General features: G+C 50.5%; 1 protein-coding gene across 5 annotated transcripts in view; it reads left to right on the top strand.

Moving 5' to 3' along the window:
• The first annotated feature begins 1 nt into the window (after position 1).
• Positions 2 to 25,381, top strand: part of ANKRD11 (ankyrin repeat domain 11) — a 129,098-nt gene continuing 103,718 nt past the window's right edge. Inside the window, exons 1-2 of one of the 5 annotated variants that reach the window (XM_041400789.1) lie at positions 2 to 91; positions 22,958 to 23,037. The gene's annotated coding sequence lies outside the window, so the exon portion shown is untranslated. Of the gene's footprint in view, positions 92 to 7,211; positions 7,246 to 7,309; positions 7,631 to 22,957; positions 23,038 to 25,381 lie in introns of those variants that run through there. The other 4 variants (XM_041400791.1, XM_041400792.1, XM_041400790.1 and 1 more) reach the window with 4 other exon arrangements.

Genomic DNA, 25,381 nt, shown 5'->3' with positions numbered 1-25,381 from the left:
TAGCCCCCCCCCTCTATGCGGCGGGGCCGGCCGAGCCGCAGGCCTCGCTCCGCCGCGGGGCTGCCCTTGGCCCGCTGAGCGCCGAGCACCGGTAAGCGGCGGGCGGGTGGCGCGGGGGGGGGCACCGGGGCGCTGGAAACGAGGGGCGGAGGGCAGAGGGGCCTCGGGGGTCCCGGAGAGAGAGGGCCTGCGCCGCCTCGGGGGGCACCGGGAGAGAGACCTGGAGCGGGGGGGGGGGGGGCCCGGGGGGGGGGGGGGGGGCGGCGCGGGGTCGGCTCGAGGGGAGGAAGCGCCGCAGCGCGGGTGGGAAGAGGACGTTGGGATTTTGGGGGGGGCGGCGAAGGAGGTGAGGGGCTGTTTGGGGGTACCGAGAGAGGAAGGATGGCGTGGGGGGGGGTGGCTCGGAGGGGCCGCAGAGCGAGCCCGGGGCTGGTCGGTGTTTTGGGGTGCGCAGGCTCCTGGGGAGCCGTGGGAGGAACTGGGAGCTCCGTGTCGAGCCCGCAGCACGGGCCCCCCCCCCCCCCCCCCCGGCGGGGGGGGGGGGGGGGGGGGGGGGGGGGGGGGGGGGGGGGGGGGCGAAATGCGTTTTGGGGTGAGCTCTGCGCTAGGAGGAACAATACCAAAAGTTGTCTGAAATGGTAATTTCCGTTTCCCATTTCATCATCCCCGGGTAGGCGTTAGCCCTGCTTGTGTGTGCGCAGGGCCGGGGCCGCACCGAGCCCAGCCGGCCCCAGCCCCGCGGCTTTTATTTATTTCCCAGTTTAATCTTTAAATCGCTCCGCGTTTCTGCCCTCCGAGGAGCCTTTGTGTGCTGGGGAGGGGCTGCTCGACACCTTTGCCCCTTAGCAGAAAGGAAGAGAGGAGGGGAAAAAAAAAAAAAAAAAAAAAAAAAGCCCAAACAGCTGCAGCCCAGGACGAGCCTCCCCCAGGCCGGGGATGGATTCGTGTTTAGAAAGGCAAATGACCTCGGAGGGAGCCGGGATGAGCCGAGCCCTCGGTGCCCTCTGCCCTTTCCCAGAGGGAGCAGCTGTCCGGGGTGTGCGGCTCAGAACGGGCCCTTCATTGAGGCACAGGGGCCGTGTGTTTACGGCTTGGCTTCTCCTCCGGGCTTGGGGATCTGTTTTGATATCCAGTTGCAGGAAAGGGTTCCTCCCCCCTCCTGGTTTTGTACACAAAGTGCTCTCTCACCGCTGGGGACACGGCTCTGTAGGCAGAGAGCGAATTCCAGGCAGCTCTTGAAGCAAAATTCCCTCCTGAGATGGCTTCTGAAATGGGGTGCACACATCGTTTTTACCCTCTCTGTAGGCAAAGGTTTTTAGGTGAAAACGTCTGCCTTGTAGTGGCTGTGTGCTTTCCTGAAATTTATATAAATTTAAGGAACTTGGAGTTCAGTGTGTTTCTGCTTTCTTTGTTTTGCTCATAAAATGGAACATTTTTATGTAATGACTCCAATTATTTCCTTTTTCTGTGGGGGAAAACCGCTCCACGGAGTCACGGAGAGGCAAAAGGAGATTAACTCTCACATGTTTCCCAACAGCACCGATACATTCTTTGTGTGTGCCCTACCAGGAGCTCAATATTTAACTCGATTAGCTTAAAAACGGGAAAAGTTGGCGTTTCCACTGGATTTTCTGGCAGATTCCAGGCTGGAGCAGTCTGAGGTGGCTGCGGAGGGCTTCGGAACGTGCTGCGGCCGGGAAACTCTGTCTGCTGTGGCGGGGAAACTCGGTCCCAGAGCTCCGTGACCCGTTTTGTGTCGGTGGCAAGCGCGGGGTCTGCCCGGGCGGGGCGGTCCGGGGCTCCGTGAGGGGCTCGTGAGGGGCTCCGTGAGGGGCTCCGTGAGGGCCTTTGTGGGGCTCGGCCTCCGCTCCCAGCCCCGCTCCGGGAGAGCTCGCCGGGGCTCCGGCAGCTGCGGGACCTGCCGGGGCACATCCAGCCTGGAGAAGGGCTTTGCTGTGAACCCGTCCGGCGAGCCGGGGCTTGTGCCACCGCGGGCTGTCTGAGTCAGTGCGAGGGCTCGCTTTGCCAAACTCGCGGCCAAGCGAGTTGCCCGTGCAGCGAGCAAAAGCACGGCGAGCCCTCCGTTCCCAAGGCTTTTTTAAAGCCTCATTCCGGGTGTCACTAGTGACCGAGGAGCCCCGGCCATGTCGGCGCTGGCGGCTGCCGCTGGCTGGAAACCGGAGATGTTGTGTTTCGTGTTCCACGCTTGGTTCTGCTGTTCAGTTCTGCTTCTGCTTTTAGAAATGAACTCTTGTCTGTTTCTCCATTTCATAAAAAAGCATGGTTCAGAGCGAGCTGTTTCTTTCTTTTTTTTTTCCTATGGGCAGCTTTTTGCTTTTATGATGTTGCAACAGCATTTTCTCAGACTTAAACCTGCATATTGTCCAGTTTGAGGGCTGGGTTTGGATGGGGGAGGAAATGTTAAAGAAAAGCCCCAGAGCAAAAACCCTTTGGCTTAATTTCTTCCTTCGTGTGTGGTAGGCAACCTGATCAGATTATTTTATTTTCCACTCGTGTTTTAATGGACTAAGTCCCCCCAAACGCTTGTGAACAAAGCCAAGCGTAGCACGGCGTCGTGCCGCGTTCTTCCGCTGCTCAGCAGAGCAGACAAATGCATTTCTCTGGGGTCAGTGAGACTCGTCGTGTTAATCAATACTGTACCAGCAGTGCTCCCTTTCCAGGGAACCAGATGGGCTACTTACAACTGGTGCTGATTATTTTAACTGTGTAATTGTAACATGGCTGCGTGATGACAGTGTTTCCTGCAGACACTTCAAAGGAAGGTTCCCGACGAGTGTGTCTTTACAGCGTTTAATCTGTCCTCTTTGTCTTTATGTTGTGGCTTTTGGACATGTGTTTGAAGTACTAAGAGGTTTTTTTTCCCTTACCTCCAGCTTTTCTGTACATTAAAAGGAGGCAGTGCTCTGGAATGATGAAGTGTCTCCAGTGTGGGAATAAACCCAGGGTTTTAGCGGCTCCCACGGTGGTGGGTTGGTTTCACTGAGTTTTAGATCCAGGCAGTGACTAAGGCAAAAGCTGGGTAGAGATTTAAGTGGCTGTGAGGAAATGGCAGTATTTTTTAAAAATAGTGCATGTGGCTTTGTTTTGGGGAAAATATGTTCTATGGTGACTTGAGTCTTAACTGGGACAGGCTAATTCCTCGGTGAAGAAATCCTTCTCCTAGGGAAGGAAAGGCACAGGGCCGGAGCTGGTTAATTACATTTTGTAAAATTAGGGAGTGACTGCTTTCTGAGCAGGTCTGCCCCTCTTCCTGCCCTGTACCTGAATTTCAGGCTCAGCAGTTGCCTTACGGATTGAAATTCCTCCTGGGTATTAAGATTTAATGGTGGTAGACACAGAGCAAGTAGTGGCAGGTACTGCTGCTTTTCAGTACAGCAAAGCAAATAATACTGGAAAATATTTACATGGGGGGTTGTTATTCTCCTCGTATTTCCTTGATGAGCTCCAGTAAAGGTGCTTGTGTGCTCCTTCCATTGCCGGGGAGAATTCCCTGTATTTCGGTTGTAAAAGGCTGCGGAGAGGAACCGGTGTCTCCATAGCAAAGATTCCAGTGTTTCGTGATCGGCTCACATATATTTTTACCCCATCTAATTTAAACCAGTCTGCACGACACTCACAGGAATGATTTGTATGCAGCTTTTAAATATTTTCCTCCTTCCTGCGTGAGGGATTAGCGGCACAGAGCTGCTTTTTCGGAGGGTTCTCAGCCAAGTGTTACGTAATTTGTGTGCCACCGATGCACGGCCATAAAAAATACTCCCATCAATGTTAAGGGAAAGCTTGTGTAGGCAATTATTTCAAATCACAAGCGTCCTAAGCAGGTTTGTGCAGCCTTAAAATCTGGGCAAAACGCTGCCTTTGGAATCCTGCTGGGAAGGGGGGTGGGAAGCTGTCAGCGCCCGTGGTCTGGAGGCTGGTTTTGAGCACATTCTACTCCACTTTTTAAGCTTTCCTGTGTGAGAACTGCTGTTTTCTGGTGTATTTTCTCAGGCAACTGTTGGGTATTTAAAAATCCTAATTTCTCTGAGTCTGGGTGCTGGTGCTTCAGCTGAGGCTGCTTATGGGCGATGCCAATTTGTAATCTTTTACGAGAGTAAGGGGGGAAAAAAAAAGTAAAAAGAAGCTTAAATGCTAATAACAGTGAAAAATCTGCTCGGTGTGGAGCACATGTGAAGAGAGCGGGTGCACGCCAGGCTGTGGAGTCTCCATCAGCTGAGCTGGGGGCTTTTAAAAATCTGCTCTAATTTTTATGCTGCATGTGGAATGGCTAATCCCATAAAAGCCTCGCACCTTTTGACAGATGAAACGCTGCTGTTCTTCACTTATTTGAGCAAAATATTTTTATAGATGGTATTAGCTCTGTGGCTCCGAGGGTAATGCAGTCCTTACACGAGAAAGATCTTGCTTTGATCTGACAGCTTTCAAGATCCATTTCCAATCTTGGAGTTCCATTAAGTCTGTTTGTAATGGTGCCCTCAGACTTTTTTTCTGTTTATGTGACTCTCTGGGTGTTAACGTTGCTCTATATTTGAGTTTTCTTTAATAAACTGAAGGAATAATTGGGGTCAGGAAAGGAAATAATCATGTTAGAAGGTGCAGTTAATTATATCAGATATTTTGGGCTCCAGAATTCTTTTGTCTTGATTCCAATGTTTTCTTCAAGTTGTAGGATGTAGTGAAATGATCAGATCATCAAACTAGGACAGTGAGGCAGGGTGATGTGTGGTGGTTAATTTCGGGAGTGTGAAACAAGCGTGGCTGCAGGCTTGATGTCCATGAGGGTTGTGGAGGGAGGATAGGAGGGATGGTTTCTCTGGTGAGCAGCTCTTTCCCTCTTCTGTGGGGGAAGAGGTGGTCTTCTGTGTGGCCTGGTGTTCATCCAATGGGATCTACATGGTCCTATGTCCATCCAACATGATTTAAGTGATCTTGTGTCCATCCAACATGATTTAAGCACGGTCCTGCTGGGTGTGTGTACATCAACATTGTCTTGTGTCCATCCAGTGGGACCTTTGTGTCCATCCAGCATGACTGTTTTGGTTCTGTGTCTGTCCAGTCGGGTCTTTGTGGTCCTGTGTCCATCCAGCACGGTCCTGCTGGGTGTGTGTACATCCAGTGGGATCTCCGTGGCCCTGTGTCCGTCCAACATTATTTAAATGATCTTGTGTCCATCCAGTGGGACCTTTGTGTCCATCCAGCATGATTGTTTTGGTTCTGTGTTTGTCCAGTGGGGGCTTTGTGGTCCTGTGTCCATCCAGCATGTTCTGTTTGGTCCTGTGTCCACCCAGCACGGTCCTGCTGGGTGTGTGTACATCCAGTGGGATCTCCGTGGCCCTGTGTCCATCCAACATGATTTAAATGATCTTGGGTCCATCCAGTGGGACCGTTGTGTCCATCCAACATGATCGGTTTGATTCTGTGTCTGTCCAGTGGGGTCTTTGTGGTCCTGTGTCCATCCTGCACGGTCCTGCTGGTTGTGTGTACATCCAGTGGGATCTCCATGGTCGTGTGTCTGTCCATCATGACCCACATGGTCCCCTGTCCCTCGGGGGTGGCGGAGGAGCCCCACGGCTCAGCAGCCCCCACAGGGCTCGGGTGGGTGCTGGCAGCCTCCCCACTCCCTCTGCTCCTCCTCCCTTGGGGCCCTGCCGGTGTCTGGCCGGAGCTCTCCTCTGAGAAACCATCCTGGCTGCTCGTGCCCCTCTCAGCGCTGGCTGGGAAAGCGTGAGCTCCCAGAGAGGACGTGTGAAACCTCCGTCTGCAGGTTTGTGCTGTTTCCTGGAGCTCGTGGCCGTGTAGCTGTGGTGAGCAGAGGCTGGCTCTGCAGCCAGGGAAGGCGAGGGGTTGGGAGGCAGGGTTGGGAGGCAGCTCCTCTCGGTAACCCCACGGCACGCGGCGGAGGGAGCTGCCTGCTGGAGTCAGAAGAAAGTGATGGTTTTTTTTCTAACCCCACGGTAACCCCACGGCACGCGGCTGGCAGCGCCACGGAGGGAGCTGCCTGCTGGAGTCAGAAGAAAGTGATGGTTTTTTTTCTAGGTCAGGGTTGAAGGCACTGTCAGGGTGGTGATGTGCAGCATATCTTACTGTCTGCATTGTCCCTGCCATATGGATGTGTGCACGCTGCCCTTGGCATTCAGGCATTGAATTATTTATCCTCTCCAAATCTGGAGGCAGCCTTTCTTCCCCTGTCTCGAAGAAAAGCGAACTTACCCGATGAGTGTTTTTTAAAATAAACCTTCCGCTGTGAATTACTGCAGTGGCAGGAGCAGGGTATTGATTGTATGTTGCGTTTGGAGTCGGAAACCAAAGGTTACAACACTGGATATCTTGTGGAAACACTGAAATATTTATTTTGCTGTTAGGTGCAAGTGTGTCTGTGCTGGTGCTGGGTTTGTGTGTGGCTGAAATGCCATGTAATGAAATTTCCGGACTTGGAGAATGGAAAGGCTGGAAAACTTTGTAGTATGTGTAAAAGCAGCTTTGTCTCAGCTGTGTGTGAGGGGATGGATGTTTTTCCAGGGAGAAGGCATCTCCTTTGCTCTTGTGCTGCGTTGGATTTGCAGTGAGAGGAAGGTTAAGGTGGCCCTGGTTTGGGTGACGGGCTCTGGGTCCTCACTGAGGGTGTGGGTGTTTGCAGGGTGTCACGGAAGGGTGGCTGCAGGCTCGGGGAAGCCAAGGCTGGAGGGAGCTGGCTGTGTAATTATTTTTGAGAGACTGACAGCTTTGCAGGATAGAAACAGTCTCGAATAATTCACCTTTAGAGCGGCATAAAGCTGCTAAAACTGTGTCACAGGCATGGGGAAGAATCGGAGTCAAAGAAGGGAGATGTTACCTTCTAAAAAATTCACCATGATCTGGAGGCAGCGTGTCCCTGAAGGCTCGGCAGCCAGAGGCTTGGAAACACGGTGCTGCCCTCAATATCGGGATGTGAAATGAAAGGATGTGTAATTAGGAACTCCAAAAAAAAAAAAAAGAGGCATTAAATAGCTTTAGAGGTGAATGGAAGCTTCATTATTAAGCACCAACTGCTTAGCTGCAGTTCTTGGTGCCTCTTCCTTTCAAATCACGCACACATGAAAGTGCTCCCCGCCCCCAGCCCGGGGCCTTATCGGCTTATCTGGGCAGGAGTTCAGAGCCATAAAAACTATATCCTGCTTACACCTTCCAGCCGATCCTGTGACCTGTGCTGTGTAAACAAGTTGTACCAGGAGCTCCAAATGACTGGTAAGTGGCTGGCTTTCTGCAGGCTGGTTAGGTCCAGGAGGAGCCAAGATAAAGTTCCGAGAAGTTCCCCTTTGGGAATGGTCTCCTGATAGCTGCTACAGGGAGGAGGTGGCAGGGCTGAGATCCTGCTGACTGTGGCAGTGACTGTATCCCATGGAAAGCACTTTGGGATAGACTTTACACTCCGGGGCTGGTGTTTTCCACGTTCTGCAGGAGGATGGCTGTGGCAGATTGTGAAATGTCAGCGTTGTGGTAACAACACCGACCGGCGCTCCGCGGTTGCGTCAGGCCCGGGATGTGCAGGAGATGTAAGCCTGTCTATAAATATATCCACATATCTTTGGATGGATGAGATTAGCCGTGGCGATGCCGGGAAGAGATGTAGGTAATGCAGGGAAGGGGTTGTGTGTGGGGGGACACAGACATCCTGCTCCTGGCTGTGCTCTGGGGGTTTAAATACCACGGGCGCTCCGGTTACGGCGCTCGGCTGCTGCCCACCCCGGGCTGTCTCCGTGGTTTCATCTTGCAGCTCGGCACAGGCAGCTCCATTTATCCCAGCTGGACTGTAACGAGCAAGTTTGGGGATTTAGCGTGTGAAACTTCACCTTCTGAGCAGCCCAAGGGTCCAGCGCACGGGTTTGAGGATGAAAACCTGTTCTTCCCGAATGCTGACCTTTTTTGTTCGTGTGGTTTCTTGTCCCCACGTATGGGGGAATGTGCTGGGTTTGGGAATTGGGCTGGCTGGTGGCTGCTCTGGTTTCCCTCCTCGCCGTGGCCTGTCCTGCGTGGTGGCTCCCCTGGCTCTGGGCTCTCTGTTCCTCATTTTCCCTGCAGCCTGGAAGGCTTCTGGCTCTCCCAGGAGATCAGAGGTGCCCTGTGTTACTCAGCTGCTCTGCAGTGAATTCAGTTCCCTTCCCCTGTGATCAGCACTGGCACTGGGGTGTTAAACTGGTTCTGTGGTGAGAGACGAATTCCTCTGAGTTAGTCCAGGGGGGAAGGGATCAGACAAGGAGACAACTTCGTGGCTCTTTCCTGGTGTGCTGAGTAGAGCTCCTTGGTTAGGGAGCTGGAGGCTGTAGTCTTAAAATGCTGAATTTAATTTCCTCCTGCAGTGTGTTCTGTCTGCGAGCCTCCCCTGCTTCACCCACCAGCATGTTTCTTCTCCCTCCTGTCCATCCCTCCCTTTTCCCAGGAGCCTCATCTGATGGAGGTTCTGCTCTTGCCTTGGTCCTTCTCATCCAAGATTCTTGTCTCTAATTTTAGCCTGTCTGCCTTTCGAGGTCCCCTCCCGTCTGTTCCTGCCTTTCTCCTCTCGGAGTTGTTCCTGCATCTTCCTCTCCCTCTGGAGAGCTGGACCTTGTTTTTGCAGGGTGGGAGGGGAGTGAAGCTGTGGGTGTGCTGAGGTGAAGGCTCCTGGGGTGTGGGGAATGCTGGCAGGGATGTTTGGGATGCCATGTGCTCACAGGGAGCAGCTCCTTCCCTCTCCTGCCTCTCCCTTACTGTCCTTGCTTGGATCTGCTCTTGGAATCTCTCTTCTGTGGATTTATCCTATATTTGTGCAGTGGGGCTCTCTACCATGAGGTTACTCGTAGTGGTAGTGCTGCCCAGCAGCCTGGTGTCCCTGAATCTCCTGCCCTTTTCCCTGCAGGAAAGCTGCAGCCTGCCTGCTTTTCCCTGGAATCTCACTCCTCGTTAGCATGCATTTGCTTACGGTTACAGAGAAAATGACTTTTCTGACAGGGAGGCATCTGACACAGTCAGTCAGGTCTCCTCAAAGGGAGAGCAGGGAACCTGGTCCTGGAGCCTGGGCATCCAGAAAGGCTGCTCATCCTGGTGGGATCCACCTGCTCTGAGCCCTGGGAGCATGGTGTGTGCAGCATAATCTGATTTGTGCCTGGAATATAAATCCTTGCTGTTGCAGGCATGCAGCCTGGGGTTTTACAAGTTCTTTTGTGAAAACAGCATTCAGCCCCTCCACTGCTGCAGCAAGGAGCTTCCCTGGAAACCCAATCCCAGCAATTAGTGAGGTTTGCAGAGGATCCTAGCAACTGCTGCTGGGGTTCCACTGGCAGGGGTTAGGTTTTGTTTTTTACACTGTTTATAGTTGCATTCTGTGCACTGCACGGGGATACATAAACTAAAGCACAAGAAGTTCCACCTCAGCATGAGGGAGAGCTTCCCTTGGAGGGTGGCAGAGCACTGGCACAGGGAGGAGGATGTGGGGTCTCCCCCTCTGGAGACATTCCAGACCCACCTGGACGTGTTCCTGTGTCACCTGCTCCAGGTGCCTGCCCCTTGCCGGGGGTGGGACTGGATGATCTCCAGAGCTCCCTTGCAGCCCTGCTCTGCCTGCATATCCCATGGAGGGAAAGGAGGAGGGGGCCGTGGGGCAGTGCTGGGCTGCAGTGATGGTGGGAACGCTGCTGTGGGCTCTGTGGGAAGCTGATCCTCGGGGAAAGTGGAGCCTGGCCGGAATATATCGGGTGCTGTGTGACTTGGGTGTTTGTGGGTAACCTGAGCTCACCTGTGAGGAGTTTCGTTACCCAGATACTCTCTGACCTGGCTTGCTTTTTTGTCGGCAGTGGCTCTGGCAGGTTGGGGAGCGATGCTTTCCACCAGGGTGGTTATGTAAAACCTTAACGCGCCGCGCTCTCCGCCTCGGCTTTACAACGCGCGCGGGGCTCCGGCTGCAACTTCAAAGCAGGGAGTTTGCTTTATGGCCGAACCTATGAGCGGTTTTATGTGCAGGGTGGAGTGAACTCGTGGAGAAGATTGCAGTTTTCCCACTGTCATAAAAAGTTACGATCCTCATGATGCCGGCGTTGTTCCGTAGGCGGAGGCAGAGCAGATGCAGGGGTCAGTGGGAGCGTGCACGGAGCGGGCTCAGATGTGCCAGCGCGCTCAATGCCCTGCTCTGTGCTCTCGGCTCTCCCCAACGCCTTCAAAAAGTGCCTTGTGCTCTTTCTGGGGCTTCCTAAGAAACCTGCACCTGTGGTGCTCGTGGAACAGGCAGAGCATTTCCATGGGAAAGGAACTTGGCAGGGCGGCCGAGAGGGGGCTGTTTTGCAGGGCAGTATTTCAGACCCTTCTGAAAACGTGGCGTTTCAGTGGCACAGACTGTGAGTCAGTTTATAACCTCCTTCCTTTCTCTGGGCTTTTCTTTGGGGTACGAGCCAAGGGAGTTGAAAAAATAACCAAGTGGCTGCGTCTTGACGAGCCTCATTCCAATTAACTTCCCTCATGCTCCAGAAGATAGATTCCCTAAACTGAGATACATTCCCAAAAAAAGGACTATTCAGGCTAAGTGGTGATGGTGGGAGAGTATGATCAGCTTTTACAGCCTTAATTGTGGGCTTTTCTAAAAGTATTTCAGTGGCCTGTGCTGTCTTTAAACCCTGGTGGGGTATAAGATTCTCCCAGCTGTGGAGTCAGCACCCCAAATTCTGAGGTATAAAGCACCTTCCAGTTCTCAGTAAGTTACAGCTGATTAAAATAAGTACTATTCCAGTTTCGGTCAAATCTCTCTAAATATAAACTTAACCTCTCCTTTAAACCATTTTCTGCTAGGATGGGGAGGCATAAATGTGGTCTTTGTTTGCAGCTGGGAAAATTAAAGGTTCACAACATTCAGAAATATGTGTTTTAGATCTTCTGAAAACCTGTTCCTTAAAGAATGTTTCTGTTTGCAAATACTTTGGGTATTCTTCAGCTTGAAGAATTTTATTCTGATGAACAAACTAAAACTTAGGGGGGCAAAAAAAGACTCTGATCCTTCTCTTTGGGTGATCCATTAGCTGCTCCAGCTGCCTTTTATTTATTTTTGTAGACACATGTGTGAATGTAAACATTTTATCTGGAATGGCCTTGCAAATGTTCCCGCATTAACATATATTGTCATGGAGAATAATTTTCATTTAACTGTAATTTGCTTTATATTTTCCTGCCTGGTTGCCATGGAAACTCAGACGGATGTGGCAGGGACTCCTCACAGGAGCCAGGTTATGGATTGCCTCTCTAATGGACCTCTGTTAATCACACTGCAGCCTGCACTGGAGGAACCAGGGCTCTTTGCAGGAGACACTTTATTTAGATAAACTGTGAGATGCCTGTGGTACCATAGCTTAACATTCAGAGTTACCAAGGGTGTTTTTCCCTTCTCCAGAAGTTTTTTTGTCATAAGAACTATGTATTATGATCCTGGAATTGAGATATATTTATTTAAATTTAATGTTGGTTAGACTTGATTTTCAATTTTCATTTCATTTGCTGTAATAGCTTAACTGGTAATGGTCTTTTCTGGGTTCAGTTTAAGATCTGAAACGCTTGAAACAGAGCAGTGAACCATTTGTTATCCCTATTCCTGTGCAAGAAGTTGACTTGCTTTTCATAATAATGTGTCTGTGCTGTTGTGTTTCCTTTTGGCTGCCAGCAGGGAGGAGGGGGACAAATCGGATTTTATTAAATGTGTTACCTGTGGATTTTGGGTCTGTTTTGCACCTCTTGTTTTTGGCTGCCTTGTCCACAGCACAGCTGCTGTTCTGAGCTGATCCCACGCGGCGTGTCCAGGGAAGGGATGTGGGGCAGGTCTGGGGCTCAGGGGGCTCAGCCTGGAGGAGAAGAGGCTGGGGGGACCCTCTTCCTCTGGAGGTGTTAAAAACCATGTAGATGTGGCTCGTGGTTTAGTGTGGAGCTGGCAGTGCTGGGCTTGGTGATCTCAGAGGCTTTCCAAAGTGAACTGCTCTGTGATCTCCAGGATTATCAGTGCTCAGATTCCTGATGTTCTAGGATGCTGATCTCTGCCTTTGTTGGATCCTTGGAAGGAGCTGCCTTCTAACTCCTGAGATAAGAATCGTGGTGGCATGGATTCAAACTGAACTCTCCAATTAACAAATGATTCATTTTTGGTTAATGGGGATGAGCTCCAGGAGAGAAAATCAAACACCCAGGATTCTTTGCTCTGGGTACTCTGATGGCACAAACCTCAAATTGTGACTTAGAGACATGAATTCCATTTGTCTCCTGAATCAGACCCCTCCAAGTGAGTTTTTTGGGGGGTTTTAAAGGGAAGCTGGCTGGGCCCTTCCTTGGCTGCTGGCTGTGGTCAGACACCCGTGGCCTGCTTACATAAGGCAGGATTACTCCAGCACGTGGATGCTTCCCCCTGCATATGGTCTCACAGTTATTTCTTGGTGCTTTACAGGAGGAATTGGGTAACACTTTGTTCTGTAACGCAGGATGAAGAAACCCAGCGTGTTTTTCTGTAATGGCGTATAAACAACTAGTGTAACATCCTATTTCAGGCGTTCGGAGGAGGAAGGGCTCAGGAGGGGAGGCAGGGCTGGAGCTAAGCTTTGTTTTCCTAGACCTACACACCAGATCTGAGTAGCTTTGCCTTCGGTGGGTGCTGGGGGTGTTACAAACGAGCTGGTTTTTGAGGTGTGTGAGCTCAATGCAGGGGGTGTGCAGGAGCCTTGGTTGTAGAGGTCCCCTCTGGTCCCCTCTGCATTTCTGTGTCTGTCACCAGGTGATGTTGGTGCTCTTTTGCTGCTCACAAGGGGTGAATGTGATTCACAGTCTAAGGCCAGTCTAATTATAATACAAGTCTGAAAAAATTTTAATTTTTCCTCTGCTTTTCTGCCTGTTGTCCTGTGAATACTCAGAATTGAGCATTTGTGTTCCCCAGTGGCACATTTGGGATTCCCAAATGCACCTATGAAGGTGGATAGTTGAGGCAATCTGCATCCAGGCAGTGCTGTCTCTGAGCTCTTGAATGGGACTGCCAGAATACCTGCCAATTTATGAAATAATAAACTCTCTAATTATTGATTACTCTCTAATTCATCATTTTGCTTGTGTTTTATTCTGTTTTTTGGACTCCTGGATCTGAGGCAGGGATCCCTGCACACCTGCCAGGTGTTTTCCCCAAAGGTGTGTCCCTGAAGGTTGGTGATGAATGGCATTGTTGTAGGTAGAAGCTAATGTGACTAAGTCACCTTTTGTGTCCTGGGAATGGACTCCTGCACCTGATAATTGGGTTAAACTTTGGCTCATGGTATCCAGGAGAGCAGAGAGGCTTTGGTGGCCATGGAGGTGTTTGGCTGCCTTGGAGGCTTCACTTTGAGGATATTCTTCATTGGGGTTTGCAGTGCCAGGACACAGGGAATGGTTTCCCACTGCCAGAGGAAAGGGTTAGGTGGGATATCAGGGAGAAATCCTTCTCTGTGAGGGTGGGCAGGCCCTGGCACAGGTGCCCAGAGCAGCTGTGGCTGCCCCTGGATCCCTGGCAGTGCCCAAGGCCAGGCTGGACAGGGCTGGGAGCACCTGGATGGTGGGAGGTGTCCCTGCCATGGCAGGGGTTGGGAATGAGATGAGCTTTAAGATCCCTTCCAACCCAAAGCATTCCATGATATTTTTCAGGATCACTCACTTGGGTTTGGACAGCAGCTAATGCTGCTTTAGCAGTACTCACAGAAAAGGGTGAGCTGCAGGTAAAACACAAAGCCAAACTGTTGTTCTGCTCCTTTCAGTCTCCTGAACACTTGGGTTGACTTTGAGCCCCTGTGCCATGAGCAGGGCTTTGAACTGACCTCCATTAATTGCGCCAGAGATCTGGGAGTAAAGAGCACTTGTAATGCATTGCTGTTCCCCAAAATATCGTGCAAATCAGGATGAGCTGGGGGGGTGGGGAGGTTGGAGGAGCTGCCTTGTGTGCAGTCGTGGAAAGAGGGATTTCTTCAGGGAATGGGTGAATTGTTTCCTTCTGCTCTGAGCAGCCTTTTAATGAGCTGCCCTCTCCAGGGTGCAGAGAGATGAACCTCCCATGGCTATCTCCAGCCTGGGAGGCTTCCACCACATCGCTGCCTTCGGATCCTTGGAGCTAAAAATACATCCCTGCTGCACAGCAGACTCCAGGCACGTTAATCTGTTCCCTTTAGGAGGGAGGCTTGTGGTACTGGATGAACTACTGTGGAAATTTTATTTTTGCTGTGCAGCGTTACCAGTTTTCTTCTTCCAACGGAAAAATGTCATGGAAATCATTGTTCTGGTTGGAATTCCCTCTCTGACAACAATAGCAGCAATGGGGTGGGGTGCTTTGGAATTGTTTAGTGAGGAAAAGTTTTGGAGGCGCGAGCCCTCCCAGGCTGCCCTGGCTCCACCTCGTGATTCCTCTGCGTGGTTCGGGCTCCTGCAGGAGCATTCCCACCACTGCCTTTTGGGACACTTCTGACCACTCCAGCCTCTTCCAGCACTGCTCTGTAAGAATGCTTTGTCTCTGTGGGAGCTGGGTTCCTCTGCCACCACCCCCCGTTCAGCTGGGCTCATTTGGCCGTAATTTAGCGCGTTTTCCTGGGATGAGGAGGAATGGGAGCCTGCCAGGCTGACACCTCAGAGCGCTCCTGGAGTTATTGCTACCTCTGAGCGCGGTGATTCATCCCCAAGGCAGGCACAGCTCGTGCCCTCCACACCTCCTGGAGCTCCAGGCACGCTCACTCCATGTGCTCCGGCCGGGATGCTGCCCCGTCCTGCCAGCCTTTGTTCCCAGGTAACTTGGGGAACATTTCGGGGCAGCAGCAGCACGAGGGACGCTTCAGACAGCGCTGAGGGGCTGAGCTGCCTTTGCTGCCTGGTGTTGAGCAGCTCAGTGCTGATTCTCTTCACGAGTTCCAACTTGAGCTGCTGCTGTCGGTGCCACGGGGCGTTTGAGGTCTGGGATCCTGATGACTCCAGCCAGGGTTGCGTAAGCGCGTGTAGCTTTGTTTTCTCCCTGCTCCAGAGAGAGGCTTTTGCCTCTCCAGCTATTTAAGATTCAGAGTGTGTTTTCCTCCTTTGATGTTTGGCTTACCTTGACAGGCTGGGAGGGCTGGGCTTGTTCAGCCTGGAGAAGAGAAGGTTCTGGGCAGACCTTAGAACCCCTTACAGGGATAAAGGAGCTCCAGGAGAGCTGGAGAGGGAGTCTGGACAAGGGCCTGGAGTGGCAGAACAAGGAGGACTGGCTTCAGACTGAAAGAAGGAAATATTTAGCTTGGATATTAGGAGTAAGTTTTTGGCTTAGAGGGTGCTGAGGCCCTGGCACAGCTGTGGCTGCCCCTGGATCCCTGGCAGTGCCCAAGGCCAGGCTGGACAGGGCTTGGAGCAGCCTGGGATAGCAGAAGGTGTCCCTGCCCATGGCTTTGATGGGCTTTGAGGTCCCTTCCATCCCAAATCATCTTGTGATGTTGACAGAGGAGCTCGCCTGCTCCACCAGCCTCTCTTTTCCCTGGATGTGCTGCCTTGCTGCTGCTCATTAGCACAGGCTCAGTCACAAGCTGCTCAGACAGCCTAAACCATTTGTAAGGAAACTGTCTTTAAAATATGGATGGCATTAGAGGGACTCAGGCTTAAAATTAGAAACTGTTTATGATGCACAGTTGTAGTTGTTTACCTTGAACCATAATTATCTTATTTCCTGAGTTAAAAACGTCACGTCAGCTTGCTGAAGCAAGATTTGATGACAAAGGAATTGTTTTTAGCCACCAGCAGAGCAAAGAACACTTCAAAATGTGTGTCTAAATATGATTTTATAACCTAAAGTGTACCACACTCAGGATTTTAAATTGGCTCTGGAAGTTGCGTGGGCTTATGGGTCGGCCATTTGGCCGGGGATCAAGGGACTGGGTTTAATCCTGACTCCGTCCTTTTGTCCTCTGAGCGTGTTCCTTGCCGCCCTCTGTGCTGTTTGTTTGGATGGCCTGTGTTGGAGGGGAGGGCTGTGCCCTTCCTGGGGTGCAGGGCTGCAGGGTGAGGCTCCCCCACCTCCAGCCAGGGACGTGAGCCTGGCTGGCCCTGCTGAGCAGAGAGCGGTGGCCAGAGGAGCATCAGGAGATTCCTGCTGGACTGGCAGGCTCAGCTGATTCATGGACAAGCTCTGGAGTGCCCAGGAGAGAAGCTGGGCACCAGCAGCTGGGCAGGGACAGAACCTGCAGCCCTCAAGCCCCTCTGAGCAGCTGGGGCAGCTCAATGGGCACAGACAGACATTTGACTTCCTTATTTTAGCATTATTGCTCATTACTGTATTTCCTTATTTCGTTGTTCAGCAGTGCTCTCTGATCCCTGTGGCTGAGGTGGCCTGTGCCCTCCTCACACCCTTTTCCAGCCTGGATTTCTGTACCCTGAGTGAGACAGCTCCTTCTTACCTGTGCCTGTGCTGCCAGGATGCTCCTTCTCAGGAGAATGGAAAGTGGGAGGGGAGCAGCTTCTTTAATGATGACAACTGCTACTTAAACCTGTTCAGGGCTTAGAATAGAAAGGAAAAAAAGATCAGTGGAAGCTGTAGGTGCTTTCAATGTATGTGGGATTTTTAAGGAATCTTTTTATTCTGACCTTAACTTGCCAGGCCCCAGACAATAGGGGAGGGATGCTGTGTGGAAATCAGGGAGGTGCTTCCTTTCAGCTCTTTCTTTGCTGTTTAATTTGAGGTGGTTGTAAGGCACTTGTAACTCAGGAATTGTAGACTTGAGCACATTCTACAATTACATTTTTCATGTTGCTTTCTGGGGACCTCCTGGAATGTCCAGCCAGGTAACAGTGTCTGATCCTAGATACCTGGGTGTGGGGCTGCCACCTGCATATTCCTAAAAAACCTGTAGTTGAGTTGTTGAAATGTCTGGTTGTAACATTCTTGTCAACACAGAGAGTTTTCTTGGCTGGGGAGGCAACCTTCAGCCAGCTCAGAATCCATCCAGAAGCCACTCCATGGATGTTGCTGTGTTTTCCCTCTGTGATGAAGCCTGGCTGTTCTTGAAGGCTGAACATTGACTTCCTTGACTCCTCCTTGGCTAATTAGTGTGCTTTAAAATGGGATGCTTGCATCTTTTTCACCAATCAGCATTCAGAAGGGAAAGGAAATAGTTCAGATATTAATAGCAACCTGTATCCAATTTGCCATGGAATTACACGGATGCAAACGTCTGGGACTGCAGAGGTGACAAATGTGTCTGTCTGTCACTCTTTTCTCTTGAAAAATGGTATTTTCTCCATGCATTAAAACTGGGCACAGAGTAAGAAATGCAGATTCATTGTTAAATGGAGCTCGTTGTGGCCCAGTGGCATCGTTCACCCTCCTGTTCCCTTAGGAGGAGGGACTGGGGGAGCTGAGTGGGACTTGGTGGTGAGGACACAGGGAGGGATTCAGTCTGGGGAGGGCAAGCACAGGTTGGTCCCACCTCACCTGTGCTTAGGAGCAGTGCAAAGGAGGAGGAGCCTGAGCTGTGAGCTCGCCTTAAATTATGGCTTTAATTCCAGAGAACATCCACCCTTCTGGCCTTGGCTGGCTTGGTGAATTTCAGCCTCTTGGAGCTTAATCCCCGATCCTGGAAATGTCCAAGGTTGGGCTGGAAGGGGCTTGGAGCAACCGGGGATAGTGGAAGGTGTCCCTGCCCAAGGTGGGGGCAGAACAAGATGAAATTTGAGGTGCCTTCCAAGCCAAACCGTTCTGTGATGTCATTCTGACCTCCCCTAATTCACTGGAGATCTCCAAACAGCTTGGTCATTCCTGAATTTAGGCTTCTGTCAGCCCCCAGTTCCTGTGAACTGGGTTGTCCGTGTCAGACTTTCAATTAAAACTTAAATGAAGTGGAGCTCGTTGTGGCCCAGTGGCATCGTTCACCCTCCTGTTCCCTTAGGAGGAGGGACTGGGGGAGCTGAGTGGGACTTGGTGGTGAGGACACAGGGAGGGATTCAGTCTGGGGAGGGCAAGCACAGGTTGGTCCCACCTCACCTGTGCTTAGGAGCAGTGCAAAGGAGGAGGAGCCTGAGCTGTGAGCTCGCCTTAAATTATGGCTTTAATTCCAGAGAACATCCACCCTTCTGGCCTTGGCTGGCTTGGTGAATTTCAGCCTCTTGGAGCTTAATCCCCGATCCTGGAAATGTCCAAGGTTGGGCTGGAAGGGGCTTGGAGCAACCGGGGATAGTGGAAGGTATCCCTGCCCAAGGTGGGGGCAGAACAAGATGAAATTTGAGGTGCCTTCCAACCCAAACCGTTCTGTGATGTCATTCTGACCTCCCCTAATTCACTGGAGATCTCCAAACAGCTTGGTCATTCCTGAATTTAGGCTTCTGTCAGCCCCCAGTTCCTGTGAACTGGGTTGTCCGTGTCAGACTTTCAATTAAAACCCTTAAAGGAGAACTTGTTTTCCCAGGAATGACATCTTTCCTGCCCTTTGTGTTTATTGCAGTGGCACAAATTAAACCTTGGGCTCTTCAGCCCACACAAGTGTCTGTGTTTTTGAATACAGTATCAGCTTATTTTATATTTTTTATCAAGTAGCACAGACAACACAAGCTTTAAAAACTGTAGATCTCAGCATACATCTTATCTGCAGGGCAAAATAAAGGAACTTCAAGAATATATCACCTACTTTCCTTCCGAAAGCCATCTAATTAAATTTTACTTGATGCTACAATTTTGTCACAATCAAACACGCTGAAAGGTGTTTTTTTTTTTTTTAGGAGTAGTGGAATTCTCTGTGTGCTTTGGCTTTTCACTTGGGTAGCTGCTGCCGTTTGAGCATAGCTGGGTTGTGACTGCTGTGGGAATATTCATAAATTGTAGTGCAAGGCAGGTCCTGGAGCTCACCCCAGTGCTGGAATCTCTCTGAAAAGGGTGGGGACATGAGGGTTTCTCTGTGTGTGCCTGGAGGTGGCTGTGCTGGCAGCCCCTGATAGGCTGCAGGGGTATTTATCTCAAATTTATGTGGATTTCTTGGAAACAACTCTTTATCCCCCTTCAGATCTAGAGAGCAGCACCTCTTCTTTTCCTCCTCTTTCTAGAGAGTCCTGAGCTGCATGGAGTGGTCTGAGGGTGCTTTTCCAGGCTCCTGAGGGAAATTGCCACAAATCTGATGAGCTGTATTCAGTGTCCATCCCTTGAGGGGCCAGGAAAGCTTTCCTGCTGTGCTGGGCACGTTCTGGCTCTCCCTGGGATGGGACAGGCAGAGCTCCAGGGACAGGGATTTCTGCACTGTTTCTGTGTAGGTGGCACGTTTTCTTCTCCCAATTCCAGCAGAAGGAACCCATGGATATTTATGGAAGGTATCTGTGGGGTTTGTAATGCTGCTGCTTATGGGTTCTTCCCCCAGTCTCCATTTTCTCAGGTTCTGGAATTACAGTGGGATTTTAAGCATTTTTCCCCATTTCAGCAGGTGGAAGCTCTGGCTGTGCTCTGTCAGGCTGTGCCTGTGGAGTGCACTGGAAAACACTTCCAAATTTCCCCTCGCTCCAAATTTGGTGTACTTGTTCCCCCTTGATTCTGTATGGGAGGTAATGGGGCTCGTCTGAGAGCAGGAGCTCCGTGGGGCTGGGGTGCTCCCCTGGGGATCTTCTCACTGCAGCCCTCAGAGAGATGCCTTATTGAAATTCTGTCTCTTCCTGGAATTATTCTGAGGGAAGCAGATGAGTGCTGTAGAAAAAGGTTCTCTTATTCCCCAGAGATTTTTATCCATTCAAAAGTTGGTCTAAACCAGAATCTAAACCTCTGATATGTTCTTAGGCTGCTTAGTTCTGGGTCTCTGTAAAATCTGAACTGATGCAGGTCTGACTTGGGGTCCAAATACAACTCCTTCTCTGAAGGAAACACTAATGGTGAGGCACACATTTGTGGGGACATTGGCCTCTGGATTTCCTGGGATGAGACAGCAGCAGTGGCTTCTTTCCTGTTCCCTGTGAAATGGAGATTTTAGCAGAACCTTTCTGCATTATTGATCAAATTGAGAAATGTTGAGATGTATGAAACTATTCAATCTCAAACACAGTTTTCATGGGGACCCTTCTAGGGGGCTCTGAATAAACCAGAGAATTGGTTTGTTTCCTTCAAGGAAGCCAATTCCCACCTTGCTGCTGGGGCCCCTTGGTGTTGCTGCCACATCCCAGCTGCTCTGGTGTGAAGAGTCTGTAGCTAATGTCAGTATTTTTCAGGTCACAGCTTGGGTTTGTAAAGCATTTTCCATCTTCAAGTACTAATTTCTGTGAAGTTACAAGATACCCTTTTATTAAGGAGGTTTGAATTATGTAATTCCCATTTTTTTTTTGATGGAATGCTGGCAGAAGTTGCATGCTGAGCTCTGGATGTGAAGTCCTGATCTGTGTGTGGGTGCAGCAAGAATCACTGATTCGGGGAGGTGCTGAGGGACCCCGTGGTCAGTGTTAAGATCATGAGTTGGTAGGAAAATGTAGAAGTTTAAGCAGTTCTATATTTATTTTGGTGGAACCCTCTGCTTGCCCAGAGTTTCCAAGTTGCTTCGCGTTAACAGAAAACGAAGTATCCCAGGTCTTGCGAGGCTGAACCTGTTCTGAAGCAGAATCTGGCCACCTTGAGCCATTGGTTATTTGGTGTTTGTGTGACCATTCCAGGGCAGAGCAGTTCAGGTGTCTCCTGTGCAGGGACCACGAGCTCAGCAGGGCTGGAGCGTTGTCCGTGGTCAGCCCTGCAGGGCCGCAGGAGGGACAAGGGCAGCGATGATGCTTTGTGAAGTGATACGTTTTCATCAGCTAAAGCTAAGAAAATGGGATGGCTAGATGTGTTTGTTAATTATAATGTGGCTTTTGGAAGTGGAGTTGGGTTTAAATTGCAGCGTTGGATTCCGCGCAGCAGGAACGTTGTGTGAGTGACCCGACCACGTACAGCCAGGGAGGCTGTGCTGGGCATCTCCCACTGGAGGATTTGCTGCATTCCTAAGTGATTTGATAACAATTTCATTAAAAAATGGTGCCATGTTCGTTGTGAAAATGACTTGGCTCACGTGTGGTGGCTGTTTCAGCGTTACCATACTTTATGTATGTTTATATGTGAGCCAAGGAATGAATAAATCTGCTGTATGTGGGCCAGCAAGCAGCTGTAAATAGACCTTGAAGATGGTGTATCAGTGTCCTGGGACTGACTTTTTGGTAATTTTGATCACAGTTGTTGCCCAGAGCAGCTGTGGCTGCCCCTGGATCCCTGGAAGTGGCCAAGGGCAGGTTGGAGCAGCAGGAGGTGTCCCTGCCCATGAGAGGGGATGGAATGGGATGAGCTTTGGGGTCCTTCCAGCTCAAACCTTTCTGTTGTTCCCTGACAGTCACTGCTGTCAGCAAGCAGCACTGCTGCAGTTCCAGACAATGCAGTTGGAAGTTCAGCTGTTTTCCCCCCACTTTATCTCTTATTGCTGTTGAAATGCTAATTAATGATTTGACTGTTACTATGGAGATCGAGGAGCAGGGGAATCCTGCTGGAAAAGGTGCAGTTCCCATCAGGGGATCCCTCCGTGCCCCAGGGCTCCTTAGCCTTGGAAGAATCCACCAGGTAGCCATGTGTCTGCATGTCCTTTACTCTTCTCAAAGAAAAATGCCAGAAAACTTCCATTTTGCTCATCCGGAGAAGTTTACCTGCTGTAGGATTCCTTTCTTTGAGTCAGGACCCTGGGCTTTCACATCTTCCTCTGGGTTTTGGGGTTTATTTTGGCCTGTTCCTTTTCTCTGAGGTTCCCTGAGCCCAGCTGGAAGCAGCTCTACCCTGGATGCAGCTGCATTGCTCATCTGGACATCTTCCCTTTGGCTTTTCACTGGGGAGCGAAAGTTTCCCAAAACAAACAAGGCTCTCCCAGGGTTCCTGATCTCCTCCACTGTGTATCAGTCCCAGCTGGCCTCAGAGTCTCCCCTGGATGGTTCTTGGGAGGAACCATCCCGTTGGAAAGCAGCTCTCCAAATCCAGAGAAGTTTGTAAGGTGATGAGCGGTGGTAAAGCATAGAATTGTCACGAGCTCTGCAGGGCAAGAAATTCAGATTTTCTCGCTGTAGCTGGAGCAGGGGGTGGTCACTGTGTCCCTCAGCGTGGTCTGCAGTGCTCAGAGGTTGGATGGAATGTGGGCTTTTGGGGGATTTGGCATGAGCAGGACGTGGAGCTGGCAGTTCACCCTTTCACCTGTTCAAGCAGAGCAGAAAAACATCAGTGGTGCTGGGGAAGGCCCAGTGCTTCAGGGCATTCATTTCCACACCTATGGGTCCCTCAGCATCCCAGGGAGCTCCTCCAGCTTGGGAACCATGAGGAGTGCAGGTTTTGGGCTTGGAACCTGCCAGGCCTTTCATGTGTGCCAGTTAATGCATGTAACTCCCCTTCGCCTTGGGTGCTGAGAGCTCCTGCTGGTCACTGCCCTGCATCAGAAACCTCACTTTGGGAGTTTGTAGCTGGAAAAACAGCTGGAAAGTACAGCAAGAGCTGGTCAAAAAAAAAAAAAAAATCAAGGTAGAGCTTTGGAATAGCTCCACTGCTATACAGAGCAAAGGTGTGCTGGAAAAGAGAGCGTTTGTGCCATGGATAATTCCACGGGGGTTGCTTGGGAAGGTGAATTCCTGGCACAGCAGCTCCTTCTGGCCCTGCCTGTCTCAGGGTTTGGGGGGTGACACACCCTCATTTGTAAATAAAATGCCTCTAAGCCCCCCCAGATGGTTCCAGGAACCTTGAAGCAGGTGATTTTTAAAGAAAGCTATTATCAGAAAGTTATGGAAGAAGGTGGATGCTTGGCCGAGCTTCCATTCTTTCCTTTACTCCTCTGTTTATGCAGAGTCGTTATCAGGAAGTTTATTTGTGGATTAGGCAAGGGTTTGTACTTGGTAACCTTCATGTACTCAAATCCAGTGTGCGTGCTGTGAATAAAACTCACTTGTTTTAATTTTCTAATGAACAAATTGCTGTGTTTTTCAGATTACACAGCGTTTTTGGGACACACCTCTGTTGGATTTTAATATATGTCCTGTGAAGAACAGCTTTCAACTATGGAATCGGTAAATATTGACTTTGCTTCTGTCCAAAATTTCTGGTTTATTCCCTCACAAGTGCTCGTGTCGCTGTTGGACTGTTTGGTTTTGCCTTTTTAAAATGTTTTTCTTTATTTTCTGAAATTTGAAAGCAAAAAATTGCAAGTTCTATGGCATGTATAAAAGGTACTAACCAAGAATATTTTGGGAGTTGTCTGTAGTCCTGAGATGTCTTTTTAATTTTAGATAATTTTGAATATAGCAAGTTTTTCTCTGACCTCAGTGAAATAAAAGTGAACTTTCCTGCGTGGGCAGTTCCAGCACAGGTTTGCCCAGCAGACTGTGCAGCTTGTTGGTGCTGCTGACTGCTGAGTATTAAATAATACCTCTTTCTTTCTCTTTGCTTTCAAAATGTCTTGAAAAAAACCCAAAGTCTCTAAGTTTCCCAGTGTTATGTCTCCTTGTGATTAGCCTAATTGAAACAGATGGCACCTACGTTTCATTTTGGGCAGAAAAAACTCCCAATCTGCTGAGACTACAGTTGGATGCAATGTTAGGATTCAACTTTTTGGGAGCATTAACAGATGCAGAAATAACAGGCTGTCGTAGAGCGGAATTTAGGGGGAAAAATGAGATTTTTGCCTCTGTTTTGTGCGAGCGGGTGGGAGAGGCTGGTGCTGTCCTGGAGATCCTCATGGTGTGGCTGGAGCTGGACACAGGGGGTTGTTCTGGCTGGGTTTTCTTGCTGTGCTGCTGGTTTGGTGTGGTGGGAGCCCAGCAGAAGCTGGGTGGGCTCATCCTGTCGAGGGGAGCTGTGTGGGGCTCAGGGTCACCCCAGCATGGCCAGAAATCCTATGGAGAAGGCTCCCAGTGGATAATAGAGAGTGTGGCTCCTGCCTTGGGGCCCTGGGTCCTTGGCTGACCTCTGGGTTCAGAGGGATTATTTGTGATGAGGTTGGCAGCACGAGAGAGGCTCTGCTGGAGAGCTGCTCCGTGTAGTGCAGCCTTGCCTCTGCAGGCTGATAGGTGTCTTTTGTCCTGGATTTTGAGGGAAAAAAATTAAAAATCGTTGTCTTTAGTGTGGCCATGATGATTCTGAAGTATTCAGATGCAGACAAGATGTTATTTCAGCTTCCCCTGGTGAATATTAATAGCAGGAGAAGCCTTTCACAGTAAGACAAAGCATCGGTGAGTCTGGCAGTGTCCTTAGGTAATTAAAGTGTATCAGGTGTGAGCCCTTTTCCTGCCGTGTGCAGGAGCTCTGCCCTCCTTCCTGGGAGCTCTGCAGGGCCCTGAAAAACCCAGCTCAGCCCTGGCATCAATTATAAATCAGGCTGGTTGCTGTTTGCTGCCTGTTTTATTTCCTAGCTGGGGACAGAGGTTTTTCCTCCCGAGTTTTGGAGTAAGCGGTTTTTGGTTTTTTGAATGCAAACTGTCCTTTTCGAACCAGGCTAACAAAAACTTACCCAAAATTCAGGTGTGTTGGGAAGGGTTTGCTTGAAGCAAGCCAGGTCATTGCAGAATCATGGAGTGGTTTGGTTTGGAAGGACCTTAAAGCACATCTGGTTCCAACCCCACCATGGGCAGGGTCACTTCCCACTATCCCAGGTTGCTCCACCAACCTTTCCTGGACACTTGCAGGGGTGGGGCAGCCACAGCTTGTCTGGGCAGTGGTGCCTGCTGCTGTTTTTGCTGTTGGCAGCAGGAGTGGCTGCACCACGCTGGGCTTGTCCTGGCCTCGGGTGACCCCAGTGCGCCCCAGCACCGTCACGCCGCCGCCTCGCGTTCCCAGCGCCTTCCCAGGGAAGCAGAGGGGTCAAGGCTTCCTCCGAGCAGCAGCTTTGCTGGTGGCTTTGGCAGTGGTGTTTCAGGGAGTTCCTGATGAATATGCAGGTGTGGGATGAAGGGGATGAATGAGGAGCAGAATTGCTTTCCGAGCTGCAGCGCGCTCTGACCTCCCGAGAAGGGCAGGATTGTAAAGCGAGGCCTGGAGTGGAAAAGCAATTACAATCCATGCTGCCAGGATTGAATTGTCCTCGGAAAGTCAGATGCTGCAATAATGGCAGTGTTGTTTAGGTGGAACGTGACTTCACTTAACTGCTCAGTGTTTTTCTGTTAATGCTCTGAAATGCGTTCACAAACAGTTCTCAGGTCCTGCTGCTCTGGGGGGAAATGGAGCTCACTGTTCCACCAGGAAGATGTTTCTCTGCAGGAAGTGTTCTTCTGAGCTTGCTGCCTTTTCTCCTGTGTGTGTTTCAATGCTTACCCCTTCCAGATCAGAGGGGCTGGAGGGTAACCCTATGGCAGTGCAGTGTGCATTGGGTCTTTAGGGTGTTGGTCATTGTGGACCCTTTCCATGGGGTCCTGGGGT

This window comes from Onychostruthus taczanowskii, unplaced genomic scaffold (assembly GCF_017590055.1).
Source record: "Onychostruthus taczanowskii isolate IOZ18803 unplaced genomic scaffold, ASM1759005v1 scaffold18, whole genome shotgun sequence".
Lineage (NCBI taxonomy): Eukaryota > Metazoa > Chordata > Aves > Passeriformes > Passeridae > Onychostruthus > Onychostruthus taczanowskii.
Note: the sequence above shows the minus strand (reverse complement) of the source record. Positions and strands in the feature narration are given on the sequence as shown.